This window comes from Pinus tabuliformis, chromosome 1_2 (genome assembly GCF_031772625.1).
Source record: "Pinus tabuliformis cultivar Carrire ecotype Pingquan chromosome 1_2, CPIR1, whole genome shotgun sequence".
Lineage (NCBI taxonomy): Eukaryota > Viridiplantae > Streptophyta > Pinopsida > Pinales > Pinaceae > Pinus > Pinus tabuliformis.
In genome coordinates this window covers 963,426,214-963,432,475 of record NC_142298.1, presented here as the reverse complement: position 1 = coordinate 963,432,475, position 6,262 = coordinate 963,426,214, and the positions used below count along the sequence as shown (strand labels likewise).

General features: G+C 31.1%; 1 pseudogene; it reads left to right on the top strand.

The window, feature by feature from the left end:
• The first annotated feature begins 4,790 nt into the window (after nucleotides 1–4,790).
• On the top strand, nucleotides 4,791–5,315 carry LOC149209188 (secreted RxLR effector protein 161 pseudogene; annotated as a pseudogene).
• Nucleotides 5,316–6,262: the final 947 nt, after the last annotated feature.

The following is a 6,262-nucleotide window of genomic DNA, read 5'->3' as shown; positions in this document are numbered from 1 at the left end:
GGACATAATTGCATCATAGGAGGAGCCATATCAACAAGAGATTGCTTCAAATGTATCTAATCATGATTGAATTTGTACATATAAGAAAATAATTTAGTATTAAATATCAATTTTCAATTATTTTCTTGCAGAAAAAAAATAAAATGAAACTCATTCAGCACATAAAATAGGACGACAAGGATGAAAATGGTTGATCTCAAAGTTTGCGAGTAATTATTAATATTTCATTATTACAACTCAATGTTTCATTTTTGTATATTTTAAGTTTTCTTACAACAACCATCTTTGCATGTCTTCAAATAGGTGCTAACCTAAAAATAGGAGTCATCCGAATAATTGATTAAGATTGGGTTAAATATGGTTTGTGAGAATATGTTGGAATATCAAAAATTAATTGTGGAATTTGCAAGTATCTATGTTGTTTTGCTTCTTTGAGTTTATAATTAATAAAACAAAAAAATCATTATATTAAATCTATGATTTACAATGGGGTTTAAAACATGCAGGAAACAAAGTATGGAACTACACTAGCAGAAGACATGTTGCAACAAGGAATGAGACATTGTTTTGAAACCATGTGCATTGTTTATGAGTCACTTCTTGCTATGGTACATTTCTATTCAATTTACATTGATGCATATTATCTGTTTCAATTTTAATTATTCTCACCAATCTAGATACACTTATTACACTTTATTTTTATGTTTGCAGATGGAAAAATATTAAGAAGACGAAAACCATTAATGCAATCAACAAAACATTCCTCCAAATAACCTAAGTCATGGAAGTATCTTGAGCTTTGACGACAGTTCCAACGAAGAATGATGATCTATTTGGATATCAATGGAACCTGTTGTATTTTTTGAAATAATTGTCTGTGAAAATAATACATTTTTTAATGTAATGGACATAGTGTCCCAATTGAAAGACTAGGGATTACCAATAACAATCCCATTTTGTATGAAAATGAGCATCTTATTGATATATAATAAAATACATTTTAATTTATTATATTGTGTTATCCAATGTCATTGTGAAATGTTACACCACTGATTAAATATATGGATGATTAAATATTATAATGAATAGATGTGAAATATGATAATATAACAAATTAATCCAAACATAATATACAAATTCACTAATCAAGTTTTAATTTATATGAATATTGTTATAATATATATGTCGATTTTTCGATGAATAACAGATTTAAAAAATTGCAATAATTGCACTGTCACAACACGATGTTTCCAAAAAAGAGAAAATATCATACAAAATAGATGCATCCATAACATAATAATGCACTAGTGCGTTATGTTATATAAAATCACTTTGATAACACATTTTTTCATGACCAGTGACTTTTCAGAAAATGATAACATCATGTCATTTATTTCTTCAAGAACCGACATTTTTTGAAATTAATGCCCTGGTGCATTGTAATTCTTAATGCACCATTGCTTTCATGGAACTAACAAACCAGTCCTCCAAAATATTACTTTCGTACCCAATGCATTATTAAAATTAACAGCGTTGGTCCTTTTATATCCCTAATGCATTGATGCGTTTATAAAAATAATACGCATCAAAGCTTCAAGTTTAAACAAAAGCACTGGGACTATAATTGTTTTTTGCTTGCATTGGTGTCATTCCTTAAACGAACGCCCTAAGGCATTTTTTTATAGATAAGCACTGGTGCAATATACATTTCAGGCTCCATTTCTCTTTGCATTCAACACTTTGGTGTTTTGATTTATGTATGCAACATGGTGATTTTTTACGTGTAGTGCATAGGTGCTACTTGTTCTATGAAGTGCACTACAAAAAAACATCTAGCTAAAACCTTCAGCTACCTACAATTTTTTAGTTTTGATGAAGTTCATTATAATCCCTACTAAAATATCTGTTATTAAAAACAGACGTTTTAGTGGATGTTTTTTTTTACAATTTTTGCCAATTTTATAACACTAAGATTCTTTATTATAACCTCTACTAGAAGATAGTTTCCTTTTAGTGAGGGGACTATCAGATGTTCATTACAAGTATTGTAGCAAGGGTGAAATATCCAACTTATGAAGAATTGACAGGCATACTTATGCAAGAAGAGGAGAGGCATAGGAATTTGAAGCCTCAAAATCCAGACTTAGCACTTTTGGCAAAGAAGAAATTCTTCAAAGGGAAAGAGGGAGAAGGAAGTAAAGGTAGAAGTCCATCTCATAAAAGGCCATCTCTAAAGCCAAATGAAGGTATGTTATCTACTAGAAACGACCCTAGAAAAAAATGCTTTTATTGTGGTAAAATTGGGCATCTTACCAGAGTTTGTTATAAGAACAAAAGTGATGAAGCCAGGTATAAACAAAGAAGACATTCAGGACATTTTGCAGGTGAAGCATTGAATTCTTGTCTCAAGAATCTTAAGTTGTTTGTGTTTAATGTTGTGTTTTCTATTGAAACTGATGATGTTAATGCATGGTTTGTGGATTCTAAAGCCTTAATTCACATGACATGTAATAGGAGATGGTATGAGAACTTCAAGGAAACAAGCAATGGTGCCAAAATTTATCTTGGAGATGATCATGCACATCATATCAAGGGATATGGAGACATTCCAGTAACACTGCCAAATGGCAGTGTCAAACACATTCATAATGTTATGTATGTGCCCAGGATCAAGAAACTTTTCATCTCTATGTCCACAATCACATATCAGAACCTGAAGGTTGAATTATTCAATACGAATTGCATAATAAAGGACTCATTGGATCACTACAAACCTATTGCCTTAGAAGTCAGAGTTGGAGGCCTTTACAAACTTGATGTCACCAGCAAGAGTCATAAAGAACTCACTTCTACAACTATGCCAATAGAAATTCTTTGCAACCAAATGTATGGTCATATTAATTATCATCATTTGTTGCTATTTCAGAAACAAATAATGGTTGAAAGACTCCTTGTGTTGAAGAATTAGTATGTTTCTTGTGAAGGATATGCATTAGGAAAAATATACAGAGATGAATTCCCCTCTAATTCGGATAGAAGAAGAAGAGATGTATTAGAACTTGTGCATATTGATGATTGTGGACCAATAGAGACAAGATCCCTAGGAAGTGTTTACTGTTTTTTGTTATTTATTGATGATTGCACAAGGTACACTTAAGTGTACTTCCTTAGGAGAAAGAGTGATGTTCTTAAGTTTTTCAAAGAATTCAAAAACATGGTAGAGAAGCAGATAGGGAAGTTCATAAAAATATTTCGTTCAGATCGAGGGGTAGAGTACAAGATGGAAAACTTTATCTAGTACTGCAAAGATCATGGAATGGTGTAGCAATTTATAATACCCTACACTCCATAGCAAAATGGAGTTGGAGAAAGGAAAAACAAAACATTGGTGGAGTGTGTCGAGAGTATGATTAAAGGTAAAAATATCTCAAATTATTTTTGGGCTAAGCCCGTTACCACATTGTTTATTTAAAGAACAAAAGTCCAAAAAGGTATCTTGATCTCGAGACCCCATTCGAAGCCTTGTATGGTTTTAGACCAGAGGTTCATCATTTCAGGGTATTTGGGTGTAAGGCCTTTGCACATATTCTGAAGGAGAATAGAAAGAAACTTGATGCTAAAGTTATCAAATGTAATTTTGTAGGGTACTATTCAAAATTTAAAGCTTATAAAATGTTTGATCCCTCTACTCAAAAAGTATTTGCAAGTAGAGATGTAATTTTCCATGAGTAGGCAGATGAAAGAAACAAGGGCAACAACTATGAAAGGTGGCATATACTTCCTAAAGTTGAAGGTATCAAAGATGGAGCCGAAGACAGAGACAGACAAAAGTTTGAGGAAGAGTCCAGTGATATGGATATTACCAGCAGTCAAAGTTCACTCATAGGTGGAGAAGGATGTTTAGAGAATAGAGGTGAAGACAACAAAGTGTGAAGGAGATCTACATGCCAGATTCTCCTACCTAAAAGGTATAAGGACTATTTCCTGATGAGTAGTGTTTTGAATATCATAGAACCCATGAGTTTTAATGAAGCTAATGAACATGAAAAAAGGAGAAAATAAATGAAGGAAGAATATGACTCTATAATGAAAATAAAAACCTCAGAATTCAATAAATTTCCTAAAGATAAAGAGCCCATAGGATGTAAATGGTTGTACAAACCCAAATTTAAAGTAGATGGTAGTATAGATAAATACAAGGCCAGATTGATGGCAAAAGGGTACTCACAAAAAGAGGGCATTGAATATGCATAAATATTTTCACTTGTAGCTAAGTTGAACACTATTAGATTGTTAATTGCATTAGCTACAAAGTACCATTGGAATATTCACCAATTAGATGTAAAATCTTCATTTTTGAATGGTGAATTAAAGGAGGAGGTTTATCTTACTCAACCAGAGGGATTTGTGAAAAAGGGTCAAGAACATCTAGTTTATAGCTTAAAGAAAGCCTTGTATGGGATGAAGCAGGCACCCTGGTCGTGGTTTGAGAAGATAGATTCATTCTTCCTTCAATAGGGTTTTATGAGGAGCCAAAATGACCCAAATCTGTATACCAAATTTGATTCAAAGGGGCATGTTGTACTAATTTCCTTGTATTTTGATGATTTGATTATTACAAGGATTCTGGTAAAATAATTGATGGAATTAAGGTGTAGATGTCACAAGTATTTGAGATGAAAATTCTTGGAGAGCTACATTACTGTCTAGCTCTTGAACTTTGAAGAGAAGTTGTTTAGAATTTTGTTTCTCAGAGTAAGTATGTCAGATAATTGCTTAACAAGATTAAAATGGATCAATATATAGTTGCTTTTGTTCCAAAGAAACAAAATGTTAAACTTCACATTGATGATGACTTAAAGGAGGTAGATGGTACAATGTATAGCCAGGTAGTGGGAAGCTTGAATTACCTTACTACTATAGCATACTTTATTAGTGTGTTAAGTCAGTTTATGGTGAGACCTCTAGAAAGAGATTGGAAAGAAGTGAAAGGCATATTTGCGTATCTTAAAGGAACAATTAATTTCGGCATTAAGTATACTGATTCATTTGATGTTGAGCTGACAAGTTACTCAGATTCAGATTGGATTGGAAATCTGGATGATAGGAGATCTACTACAGGTTATGCTTTTAGCATTGGATTTGGGATTGTTTCATGGAGTAGTAAGAAGCAACCTACTGTATCTTTATCATCCACTAAGGAAAAGTATAAATATTTGTGCACAACAACTTGTGAAGTTGTTTGGTTGAGGAGAGTTCCTAAAGATGTTGGAGAAGAACAAAATAATGCTACAATGATCAAATGTGATAAATAGAGCTCGATCAAGTTGTTAAATAATCTGGTTTATCATGCAAGAATAAAGGATGTTGATGCTTAGTTTCATTTTGTTGGAGAAAAGATACAATCTAAATTTATTACTCTAATGTATTGTGATACTTGTGAAAATGTTGCTCACGTTTTCACTAAGCCTCTTGGGAAGATGAAATTTGAGTTGTTTAGGGAGATAATAGGTGTGGAAATAAATACTTTCTCCATTAAGGGGGAGACTTGAAAATAATGGAGAAAGTATTTGTTAGGGTATTTTGATTGTATTTGTATTTAGGACTTAGATCCTATTTTCTAAGAGTTTGTTTTATCTCCCTAACTGAATATATTCCTATAAATGCATGTATCTTTGATTGTTTAATTAATGCACTCACAACACAATTTTGGCACAATCTAGATGGAACTTGTCTCACATGTGAGCTTTGTGACTCATTCATGAAATTTTGTCTTTCATTTGTTAAATAATGGTAAGTAAGTAACCCCATTCTTTGATCTATGAAAACATAGATATGTAATTCTTGGAATAAGGAATTACATTTTCCTTATGAAAGGTATTGTAAATTGTTTTGTGTTTATTTTTTAAACATATTTTTAAGCGAATTTTATTTAAATTAATATATTTATTTAAATTATAAATTTGAGTAGATAATTTGTATCATCTAAATACTTTAAAAATATTTTAAACCATTAAATCTATTTATATATTTTAAAAATACAATTTAAACAAAAAATAATTTTAACATTTAAAACCAAAAATTCAAAATGTATTTTTTAAATTATTTTTATTTAAATTAACTAAATATTTGATGTAATGTATTTGCACAATCTAAATACTTTTAAAATACTTCAAAATTTTAAATTTATTTATATATTTAAAAATATAATTTAAACTAAACCCATCTTAACTTCGAATCTTTTAAGCGTGCAGAGGGACCA